The following is a 12783-nucleotide window of genomic DNA, read 5'->3' as shown; positions in this document are numbered from 1 at the left end:
AGGAGTACAACCTTATAGTAGATTTGGGGGCTTCTAATATGTTAATCGTGATAAGAAAAATCAAGAGCATCTTCATTTTTAAATAACACCAGGTTTTCTGCAAAATTATGATTGGTTACATTTTGATTTTCTAAGTTTGCTGCAAATGGAAATGAATCGGACAACACTCGCCATCATAATTGCTTTCTGTGTGAAGAGGTCTTTTTCAGGCTGGGCTGGATGCTGCTGTTTTAATCAGAAGGTTGTCTATTTGTATGTTAATAGTTTCATCCTGGTTTATTAGGCTTGTTGATGAAAAAGCAAAAATCAGATGCTTTACTATTTTCAAGCTCCACTATTAATCTGTGATTTTTTTTGGTGCCAACACAGAACCATTTCAGCATCCTCTGCCTTAAATCCTCTTAATGAAAGCATGAAGAATGACAAAATACTTCCTTTCATAAAGCAGAAGGCTGTGCCAATTCACTTTCAACATGCTCATTCAGTGGAACTGAGGTAAATATGTTGCTCCACAGGTGCTTCTCCTTGCAATAACATACTCCCTAGTAATCCATTAAATTCATCTCATGCTCTGTTTAGTGCCTGCTCTGTGAACTGCCTAGCTGGTTAAGGTCATTGTGATAATAGCACCAGGTTAAACAGCATGGGTGTGTTGAACTCTGACATCCATCCACTTTGGCCACAATACAGATAAGAAACCACGGGCAGCTTTAGAGGTGTAATATCTGCTCAGACCAATACGATCTTTTACCCTCTCCATCTCCTTACAAGCCAAAAACCTTGGCTTAGAAAAATATCTTGAATCTCAGGACTCCTTAAAATAATTTAGTGCATTTAGGAACAACAATTCAGTGACTGGAAGCTTTTCTGTTTGTTTGTGTTTAGTGAAGGAGCCCAAATGATGGGCAGGAGGAGCAGGAGTGTCCCAGGGGGTGGCAGAGGATGGGTTGGTGGTACCTGTGCTCAGGTGATCCAAAACAGCCCCACTGCTCTCCTGGTGCCTGGGGAGGAACCTGAGAGCCATCACTGCTTTGTTCACAGTATCTGCCCTTTGCAGGTTTAAAAACAAGCTGGGCATAACTCATGGATGATAACCTCCTTCATTATGGAGTTCCTGTTAAAGGGAGACAAATAATTGCCAGTTAGTAAGTCGCTATTAAATTCAGCCCAAATTCAGCCCCAGCAATCCTTACAAAAGCCTGACGGGTTTTATTTTATTATTTCCTTTGCAGGGTGTTGGGAAGTGTAATCACTGGTAACTAATCAAACTTCTTTCAAACACCCACAAATATATAAAGAAAATGAAATGATTAATTATTGGGCTAAGCCACTTTAAATGAGACCTCATCTAAATGAGCAGATTTATTTCCAGAGCAAGCTGGGTGTAAATTTAGCTGGTTTTCAAAGCTCTGAATGTAAAGTATGCCTGGATTTGAGGATGAAGTGGGTTATGGGTGGCTGTAGAACCTCTCCCAGACATCCAGCAATGCACAGCAGTGAAAAACAGACTGCAATCCTGCAAAATATTGTTTTAAACAAAGTGTTACTGAGGTTAATAAGTGGTACTGTTGAGTACTGTTAATTACAGACAGGAGTAGATAAGGGCATTAAAATGAGAGAATTTATAAAATTTCATTTCATAAAATTAAAATGAGCATTCTTTTCCCCCATGTAACTCCTTCATTCAAGGAGAAGAATTAAAATAGTTTTTCAAACTTCCTTCCCTCTCTATTCTGTCCCTGGGGTTTCCAATCAGTTCTTCACCTTCATATTTTGTTCCTTCCCTGCCTAGTTTGTTCCTTTCATTTCTACCCATTTTATTTCAGGATAGAGTTTTAAGGAGTAAAAAACCCACAAACATCTGTGATTTCCCTCTCGCTCTCCTGAAAAATCCCTGGAATTTGCAAAAATCTTGCCACAGGAACTTTAATTCAGCACCATTACCCCAGTCTACTGAAGTTATGACAATCATAATCTCTAGCAGTGTCTTTTCTTAGCAACGTCTCTGGCTTATCATTACATATTTGTTTAAAAAGGAATATTGTAGGAATAAAACACTTGTATCCATCCAAACATAAGCTCACAGAACTGCAATACCCCCCTCCAGAGACATGCAGCATCACCCGTATTTAGAAATAAATAATTAGAAATGAAGTAGCATTAATGTATACAATGAATATTCTTGCTCTCAGGCACAAAATTCATTTGTGCAATTCAGCTTAATGCAAAATGGTGTACATGTTCTTTTACATACTAAATATATTCAAAAATGTAAGAATCAGCCCCGCCAAAGCCCTACTTGAAGAAATAACCCAAAACTTAGCAGTTAAGGGGCCCCAGTGCACAACATGGGTTGCACGCATTGTGCACATCTGGGCATTGCATCCACACTTTGCCAGTGCTCCTGGAGGGAAACTGTCAGCACCAGAACCTTTGCAGAAATCTGCTTTTAAATGCAAACAAATATTTATGGAGAGCATCTCCCTGAGTTGGGAATATCTAATCCCAACTAATTAGAGCTGCTGCAGCAGTGGGGAGGATCCACGAGGAGCCGAGGTGTGCCGGCGCGTGTCCAGCCCCGCGAACGCTCCTCCTGCAGCTCTCACACGACGCAGTTTATTTTTTGTGGCACACGTTTAACAGCCCAGTATTTCATACTTGTCCCCAAGGTAGTTGACAAAACAGGTTCCTAAAGCTGTTTAACAATTTTAATGACAGCGGCTGAAAGATACATTTTAAAAAAATAACATTCTAAGCCAAACATTTTTTGTCAAGTGACAGGGTTCCCAAATTTGCTGTTCCATGGTGTTCCGTTTCTGTAAAATCTCTCGTTGAGGCTGTAGGTCACAAAAGAAGAATGAAGCCCGGGAAAGAGATACAATGACTATTTAATTCTGTGTGGGATTATAAGCAGTGGCCTGTGGCAATTCCTTATGTCTCTCTGGGTAGTGATGCTTTTCCAGCACCATTTTTTGTCATCACACAATTCCATTGTGAAATACTCTTTTCATGAAGGAGGAAGAAAGAGCCGGTTACACCCTGCAGTGTTTTGGGGAAGACTAAGAAGCATAGTTTGCAGGGAGTATGTGTGAAATATGACATTTCATTATGTGTAATTATTTTTTAACCAGTAACGTCCATGTTGAAATGAGTTTCTTATTTTTGGAATGCATGGGGAGTGGCTAGGGAGGGGAGTCATGTTTTTTCCCTGTTAATAAACTCAAGTCATTCTTATGCTAAAGCAATTTCTCAACAAAACAAATTTCTCTCCATCTGGGTAATGGCACACCCAAATGTGATTACATTACAAGAGATTTTAAATTAAATTTCAAGGTAGGAGAGTTATTAATCCAATGCATTTGTCTTTATTATCATTGGATCTAAAACAATAAAAGACTTGAACTCACTTTTAAATGGCAGTACAGTACTGACTTCTTATAGGAACATGGGCTTGAGCTGAAATCCTCAGACATGTATGTGTTTTGGGTCAGGCCCCAAAACTCTTTCAAAAGGTGGAGCAGGAATGGCTATATCCATCCCAGAAAGACAGGGAAGTTACCAAAGAGGCTCATTTGGTTTGGATTTCTTCTGAACTCAAAACAGCAATATCACACACCGCTCCAGTTTTCCTAAACCACAGAGCTGACAGCACAGTGAAGAGGCAGAAGGTACAGAACTGCCACAGCCAGAATTACATATATTCCAGATTTATAGCAAATCAAGACACCACCTTGAAAAATCTGAGTCCATATTTTTAACAAATTGCTAAATGTTGCCCACTCTGGTACTTCAAAAAGAAGTGTTTACACGCACATGCAAAGGAATTGGATGCCCAAATGACTTGTGTTCATCTGCCTTCTTGTGTTCACTGGCATTCAGATTACATTTTGGATGCAAAACCAATTTTGTTTAAGCCCATAGCCAACAAAATGCAGTAAATAAATAGAGAATGTATGAATCCCTCTTGAGTACTGTTTTTCAATCCATCACATATGAAACTGCAACTATCTCTGCTTATAAAATGAATATGATCAGAATTTGTCATCACAGCATTATTTGTCCATTTTTTTCTTGGGGAACCTGACAGCTATCAGCTGATTACTTTTGATCCAGCAAAAGAACATGGATTTTACCACCTCTTCAGCGCAACAGAAAAAAAGCCCACAGCAAGTAGCACGCTAAGTGACATCATTACAAAAGGTTACTGTATGATTCTCTAAAAAACCACAACTTTACAAAACACCCATTCCTCACATTTCAGCCCTTGGAGGACAAGCATGTCTGAGGTCTGGTTCATTCCACCCCCATGGATTTTGGGTGTTGGGCTTCCAAAAGCTCAAAGGCAGCAGGTGGCAGTGATGGGCAGGACACGATGCCCTGTAGCAGAGTAAGCCCAGGAGCTCAAGCCTTTCAAAAAGCCAACCCCGAGGCACAGGCAATGCCAGGAACACCAGTGGGTGAGGGTTTTGTAGGAGATCAGAGTGGTGCCTTTATGTTGTTCTGGGGGGAATTCCCCTTTTCCACACGGAATGAGGACCAGGGCTGTTCCATGCAATATTTCTGGGATTAGTTTTGGTTGCATTGGAAATCCACTATTTTAGTGCAACAGCATAAATATAAATGCACACTTGTGACAGCAGGTAGCACATAAAAGCATGTTCTTCTAGTTAATACAAGTGTCCCACTTAACAACATGCTCTTCCTGAGGACCCCACTGCAGCACAGGCGCAGGCAGAGCATTTCAGCGTGGGCATTCATTGCCACGCAGAAACAACTTAATCTTCACAGCATTCCCTCAGTAACTGCCTGTGCATGAGATTTCCAAATGCTCAGACATAATTCTCTCACTGGAGAGTACAGGCTGATTATGACAAACTCCATCAATTTTATTAGCCACACAGATGTTATAGATATATGTGAAAATCAACCAGAATTCTTCCTGTGATGTGCATACTGGCACTGCTGCAGACTGTGTCTTTCCCCTCCACAACCCCAGAGCTTACACAGGCTTCCTGCCATTCAGCCTCCATGTGGCCCCCAAGCTAAGATGTTCTTAAAAAGAGAAATATTAAAAGGATTAAAATGACACTATTGTGCCAGTGGGTGACTGCAACCACAGAGTCCTGGCTGCTGCTGAAAACTGAAGTGAAGTGCAGGGATGAGTTCACTGCCCTGTGATCTGGATGTTTGGGGGGTTTCTCCTCCGACATGTTCCTAACCAGCAGGTTTGTGGGGATCACCACAGGGGTCTCTCAGTGAACATCTCCAATGCTGAATACCATGGGGCTGCAACTCTGAAGCTGGCAGGGGGCACAGCTGAGGCACGGCCATTGAGGTCCTCCCGTACTCCTTCATGCTTGCATGGGGTCACCATGCCCACTATGTCTGTCTGCGCAAGGCTGGGGCAAAATGCACTCCTGAAGAGCTGTGAGAAATATTTTCATCAAGATCATTCAGCCAGAGCCTTCCCTGGCTCCCAGCACTGTGTCTCAAGGGCTCAGCAAGCAGAAGAAAAGTGATAGGAACAATTTAAAGAGAAAGATGAAGCCTAGAAGGGGTTGATGGCTTAAGTCCCTATTGCAATGCACCTCTAGGAAGCCAGGGAAAGAAGCTGAAATGCAGATTTATTCTGGAGAGGCAGGTCCAGGAGTGAGAAGACCCATAAAGCCTCATCCCTTAAACCCTCTGCACCTCAGCCTTCCCATCTGTAGCAGGTCCTCAGGTTTAATAACCTAGAGAGTGCAACAGGCCATGCATGCGGGGTGAAAACAATTAGCAACTGAGAAGTACAGAGAAACCGCTGGTGGAGAGAATCTCAGAGATGCAAAGTTATTATGGGCACACAGTTACCATAGTGATTGGTGTCTCAGAAATGCTAATAATAGTAAAATAAATAATACAGGCCAGGCAGGAAGAGCCCCTAGAGATGAATGTGAGCTGCTCCCCTCCAGGGGGACTGTGTGTACTGCTTTCTCAGCGCTCCTCGCCCTGCGCTGGCTCCGGCTCAGCTCCCTCCCGGGGTAACACACTGTGCTGCTGCAAGAGCGCTGGGTCAGCCAAGTGAAAGCGGAACTTTTAAGTGCTTTATTATTTTCAGGAGTCGTCAGAGAAAACAAAACCCCCACAACTGCAAATAATTGGATACGTCAATAATATTTTGACTCGTTCATGTCTTGCAAGCTTTCACTATAGCCCTGTTAAGTACTTTATTGCTGTCCCTCCAGTGATGTTAATTAAGTTCACCATAGGCTCACAAGCCCTTTTTCTCCCCTCTCTCCTTCTTCCCTGCTTTTTTTTTTTTTTATTTTTTAAATCAAGCAAGCAGTTTTCCCAAGTATAATGCCTAGCAATGGGAGCTGTGGTACAGTGGAAGGCACCCAGGAAACAGAAAGAAGAAGGACAAGGCATCCTTCACTGTGGTGGTCAATGTTTCTCCACAAAGAGATCTGCCAGCAATATTAGCCAAGGGGTTGTGAAAGTCTAAAGAAAGTGTTAAAGATCCATGCCAAATAGGCAAATAAGTAACATCAACCCTCAGCCTTGGACCACCATCATGTTAGAATTTGTCTTACCCAGATGCAAAGGGATGTTTCAAGCCGAACATTTTAGGTGGGTGTTTCACTTCTTTCCCAGGTAATTTTGTATTTGTGTTACATTTAAAATCTTTTTGTCAACAGGGGAATCAAATGAGGACAATAGGCCAGGGGAAGGAAATACACCTGCTCTCTCCTCTCATGTGTCTCTCACTGAGCTGTCTATCTTGACTAAATCAGAAAAGAAAATGCTACTTTGCATCCCCCAGGATGTGTTGTCCAGCCCACTTTAGTCAAGCAAACTTAATGTCTTACAAAGCTTTTGCAATACAACCAATTCTCTGCTTTTGACTGAGAGGATTCTTTGCTCTCACTGTACTGATGTCTACTAAGTTGGACATGCATTTTCTATGCTACTTTAACTAGAAGAGTAGGAGTCTTGGTCGGTGCCAATCAGAATAGGAATAAAATTCTTTAGCCAGCTTTGGCCAAGAAACAATCCTTTTTCCCAGGTTTTTCTCACTGAAGGTGAATCAATGTTCACATCTCTCATTTCAGACTCCAGCTACATGTGCCGGTGATAAATTAGGTTACTACGTTTCCTAAAATACCCAGAAACATTAAATCCACTGCTGAGAATGGCAACTATGGAATCACCACTGGCATTGGGCAGCTACAAGTCCACCTCTGCTCTTCCTGATGTCTTTGCTTACAGTCTGTGCAAGGACAATCAGAGGGAATGATTTCTGTATCTGGCTGGGCTACAACGACACGCTCATTCTGGGTCACTGTGTGCCAGACCAGTGAAGGGAAGAAAAACAATTTGGTGCCTTTCCTTCCACTTGAACAATATTCTGGCACGTTCTGGCCCTGTGCAGTGTCCTTTCTGGCCACTAGGCAAATCATTCAAACCATCTCAATAAATCTCTTCCCAGTTTAACACTAGCTAGATGGACTATCTGATGGAAAAAGATGCTGAAGAAGGATTGTTTTAGCTCTTGGAACAGTCCAATCTGATGGAAAGTACCAGTGAACCCTCCATCTATGGCCTTTAACCTGAGTCAGCATAAGTGTTTCAACAGAACTGGTCACTTGTGTGATGAAGCAACACAAAGAGAGGTGAGTCACCAGGGGCACTCACGTGCCAGGACTGAGAGAGGGAACAAAAATGGGGGTGGAGGTGGTTGGTTAGGGAGATGAGGCATTCCAATTTTGCCATGACTCACACAGTCAAATCAATCAACGAGAAGATGCAGAGACGTCACGAGGAAAGATGTGGCAGGAAAAGAAGTTTCCACCCTTTCCAAGCATGGAAGTGGTAGAAGCAGAAATGAGAAAAATACATGACAGTAGAAAAGGAAGTGAAGGGGAAAAGCAAAGACTACGTAATGCCTCCAGTTTCCACAAGTGTTGAATCTTGATGTTCAGTTAGTTTCTCAGATACTCAGGAACAGAGATGGTTGATTTGAGTCGCAAATGAATCAGAAGATTGTAGGGAAGCCAGCAAAAGGAAGATGAAGTCTCAGACAGAAGACTCGCAATTTAGTGTAATAAGCAAAGCACTGATTAAGCAGGAAGGAATTGAGCTTTATTTGAGCAACAGCTTACTCATATAGAGATGAGTTTTGAAGATGCTGACACGTGATCAGTGATAACCATCTCCCAACCTCTGGGTGCTTCTCCATAGGTATGATTGTGCGAACCAGAATATCTCCTGCTCATCTGCGTGGCTTTAGTCTGAGGAACAGAGGAATGGACCAAACAACACAGTGTTGGAGGATGAAATGGAGTAGCTGGAACAAATCTACTGCTGACCAGAAGAGACTCAAATTTGGACAATCAACCACAATATTTTTAGGGATTGAAGGTTTCCTCCCTTATACTGCCCACAAAACCACCCCAGCTCATGGCTATATAATACAGAACTTTTCTCCCTACACATTTGACTAAAAAAGTTTGGATGCAGAGCATTTCTTTCAAGACCAATATCAAGGACCTCTTCAAGATGACCAGATGCATTTTGTGCCCTTCTCCTCAGCCTGCCCAACACATATGCCACATAAACCAAGCAATGATATAGCTTCTCCCTCCCACAGTCAGCTTCCATACACAGTATTTGGGATTTTTCCAGTAAAATCAAACAATCTGGCCTATTGCCATATCCAATTATGTCACAGAAAATTAGTCCTTTTCTGTTCCTTCTGCTTGTGGCCTGGTTGTTTTAGGAATATAAAACCTATCTATGCTTGTTACTGTAGTATTTCCCTACAGGAGCAAGTGAGGAGTAGAGAACCAGGCTGTCAATTGCATTAACAGTTACATCTGCTCCTGCCATGGAAATGGCATCCCCTTCCCAGGCCATTGCATCCTGTCGCAAGCAGAACATAATCCCACCCTTGGGAAACTGCAAAATGAGCTTCCATGGGAAGCTACGGGATGTCAGAAATCTGCTCTCCTTGCTCCAGAGCAGGATTTCCAAGGCACAGCTCCTCCTTGGGCACAAGACACATGAGAACAAATCTCACACTTCAGATGACACAAAATGTTCATCTAAAATGCAAGTCCACCTATTTCCACCTACTTGTATCTCTGAAGAGATTGTCACCTGTCCCTTTACAAATGACTAGTATGATGTCCGTGGCTCATCACAGCTAGTTAACTGATAAAGATGTTGACTAATGAGTTTTATAAAGACTGATGTAAAGTAATCCAAAACTTCCTTAACCACCTCAGAGTCCATTTTCTCTACTTCTCTATTTAAGGTCCATTGCCAGTGACTTTGTTCAAGAACTCTCTTCGGTTCCAGTATTCCCATTTCTGCTGCATTTCCAGCACTGTGAAAGTACTGTATTATGAACTATCATGAAATAATACCTGGAAACAAAATTGCCAAACCTATTGGCTCGATTTAGGAAAAACATAATTAAACAGCCCACACTGAGATATTAGTAGAATTCTTACTAATGAATATACATTCTGGTTATGTATATGTACCATTTCAAATCCATGAAAATATGTGTGCTACCAAGAAGGACGATTATCCTTTCCTTCTGCTACAAAAAAAGAGCTGTTTCCTGCTCATTTCTGTTATTTTAAGGCTGAGTGTTGAACAGGTATACTTCACTTTTTAACATAACAGCAGAACTTCCAGTACTGAGCTGTTTCTTCAGTTCAGCATAGGTTTTTTTTGTTGAGCAGTGTTAGAAATATGAAATGCTTTAGAGAGATGATTTGGTAGCATTTGTTCCCTTCTCTTCCATAGGAGAAAACTGCAATCATTTCTTGTAATAGTTCACAGTAAGGTGGACTCTGACTTCATTTAAAGCAATGCTATTCCTATCTAGAAGTGCTGGGATTTAAGCATGTGACTCCCATTAACATTAATGAGAGTTATATGTTTAAAGCCTCTGCACATTGTGATGGGAATATGTTCCATAGAATCCAATTAATCTGAAGAACATTGCATGCATTTGGGAACATTCATGTTGTACAATTTCACTGGCATATGGATTTGTCCTCAATAAAGCTTGCTAGTATCTGGTAACAAAGATATTAACAATCTATTGTACATTTACATAAAGGAGGACTAGACTATATGTTTCCCCAGCTCAGTGTAGGCAGCTACAAAGAAGCTTTTGAGTGTAAACAAATACAGAATTGAGAAAATAAGGAAGATGATGGTATTTTAAGAATGTGAGTATTTGGAGAATGCCGGGGAATGAACACAGAGGAGGCTGTTTGCTTATAGGTTGGGTGCAGTTTCAAAAGGAATCAAGCAAACACCCAAAAAAAAAAAAAAGGAGGGAGGAAAAATAGAATATTCATATTCCATCTGTTTCCCACACGCTGAAGATAATAACGTGAATGGAAGTGATTTTGTTTCAGAGGTCAGAGCAGAGGCTGATATAGCAACCTTTCAAGTTCCTGAAAAACATCATTTGATTAAAATAACTGGCCCTGTTGTTCTTGTGATCCTAAGGAGGCTATTTTCCATGAGGAAGACAACAACAGCAAAGTAGGGAACAGTAAGTTTTAGTGCTTCAGAGACAAAGCACTAGAGACACACTGCTGCTGGAAAGTGTAATACAACATTAAAGCACATGATAAGTAAGCAGAAATCAGAAGAAAGTTAATAGGCAACCACAATGACAATGTGTCTGTGCAGCTCAGGACAATATTTCTCTCCCTTTTCCCACCCTTATTCTAACAGGATGAGGAATTCAACAGGACACAGGAAAGCAATATCTTAGTAAAGAAAGAAAGGAAAAACCAGAGATAAGGAAATAATGGTTCATGCCACTAAACAAGCTATTCAATTTTAAGAACATTTATCTGTAAAATTTGACAAGACCTCACTTGCCCAGACCTTGATGATCCTCAGACCTTCTTCAGAAAGGCCTCCTTTCTCTAAATGAAGAAATATGTGAGCAGAATAGCCTGAGTTATATCATTGCTTTTGAAGCATCAATTTGCAATATGTTTTAAGGCCTGGTACTTAGAGAAGGATGTTTAGGTCTTTCAGACAAAACAAGAGCCTTAAAACCATCTCAAATCTGCCTGAGAACGTGTGTGAAATGGATCCAAACTTGCCTCCCTGTGTAGCACCCTGTACAGCTCCATATTCATGTCACCTTCTACAGATGAGTTCAGAGTGTTTCACACCTATAAAAACTGCAAAGTCTTGTGTTGGCCTTTGCAATTCATTATACAACCAACACACAGCCCCAGAAGGAGAAGATGAAAACACTCAAGGCTCTGTAGCCCTGCCTTTGGGGGATCAGAGAAGACAGTTGTGTTACAGGGAGCAGCTGAACTGAAAGACTCAAGAATCACCTGAAAGCTTCTAAATTAAAAAAAAAATAAAAATCAACAAGACAAAGAATTACATTTCAGGACTTTGTCAAAAGAGCTTTAAAACCCTTTTGCTGAACTAGGAGAGTTTTTTTTTATTATTTTCTGGCAATCCACAGCTCTCACTGCTAAGTTCAAGGGTTGAGAAAGTCCCAGAACTTGCACACATTCCATCCCACTTGGACACAAGGTTTAATATGGCCTATTGTGATTGGAAAAGGAGGAAGATATGTACTCGAGCTTCTTCTCACACTGAACTATGGTACTGAGAGGGAGGAATTACTACAGAGAGGGCAGGCTGCAGATATCAAAAGTTCAAGTTCAGCTTGTTGCATGGCCCTAAAATTGAGGCAACATGAACGTTTGCCTGCTCCTTCTAAGGAACAAGCTGTTGTTGTGCAATGGTCTTGTCTTCCTGGCTATAGAGGAGGCACCACCCCAACCCTTCCCAGAGATGTACAGCATTGGTCTGCCTTCTGCCAGCTCTCTAAAGGGCATAATTTAATGGTGTGGGAGACAGTTACCATTCTGTATGTCAGGGAAGAGCCTAGAAGTCATGTTCCAAGATATCCTTGTGGCCCAGAACACAAGTGCTCCACACCTGAGGACCAAGGCAGGGCTGTCAGGCAGTAAAGGGCAGTGATGCTGAACCCCAGGGCTCCCCCCACCATCACTGAATCTCCCTGTTCAACACCCCAACAGCAGCAGCAGAGCTCTGCCATTGCTCATGGGACACAGCCCTGGCCTTGGAAATGCCCTTCAGCTGCCCCAGGAGAGCCACCACGGAGCTGAGCATCACCTCACACAGAGAAAGTGCCCTGACACAGGGAATGTGCAGCCAGAAGTGCACAACAGCATGCACAGCTTTTCACTGTGCAGAGCATTTGGGAACCAAAGCCCTTTCTCCTCCCTCAATAAGTAAAAGTTTATCTGAAATGTAGAGTCTTCTTTATTTTAGATTGTTGTCAAGTCTCTGCACCTTTTTTTGCTTGTACCTTCATCATGCAGCTTTTTTTCTCCTATCAAGTGTCTCCAAGTGTTAAAATCAACAAAGATCATTTGAAGTTCATATTTTCACCTGGTATTAAATACTCATTTTATAGAAAGCAAATACATCAAGCAAATACATCTTTCTTAAAAAAAAAAAAAAAATAAAGACAGAAAGAACAGGACTTACACTGTTTTTAGAGACCATTATTTAAACCTGATCCTGGAAAATAATGTTAACATGATAAACACGTTGTTGTTTGTGATGTGTTAATGTTTAATGATGATGTTATTGAACACAAAGACTAGACCCCTATCCGATGTGGTTTTGAAGACACCTGAACTATGAAAAGATTTCAAAGGCATTTTTCTTGCTAAGAAATAGTCAGCCTCTTGTACAGGCCTTCCTCTA

The 12783-nt window shown here is 41.5% G+C and overlaps 1 long non-coding RNA gene across 1 annotated transcript; it reads left to right on the top strand.

Moving 5' to 3' along the window:
- The first annotated feature begins 210 nt into the window (after positions 1-210).
- Positions 211-12423, top strand: LOC121664128. Its single transcript, XR_006015890.1, has 3 exons — positions 211-495; positions 7469-7652; positions 8221-12423. It is a non-coding gene; the product is annotated as an uncharacterized LOC121664128 (long non-coding RNA).
- Positions 12424-12783: the final 360 nt, after the last annotated feature.

The sequence above is a fragment of the Corvus kubaryi genome, unplaced genomic scaffold, assembly GCF_017639235.1.
Source record: "Corvus kubaryi isolate FWS band 111438036 unplaced genomic scaffold, C.kubaryi_AGA036_p1.0 37300, whole genome shotgun sequence".
Taxonomy (NCBI): domain Eukaryota; kingdom Metazoa; phylum Chordata; class Aves; order Passeriformes; family Corvidae; genus Corvus; species Corvus kubaryi.
Note: the sequence above shows the minus strand (reverse complement) of the source record. Positions and strands in the feature narration are given on the sequence as shown.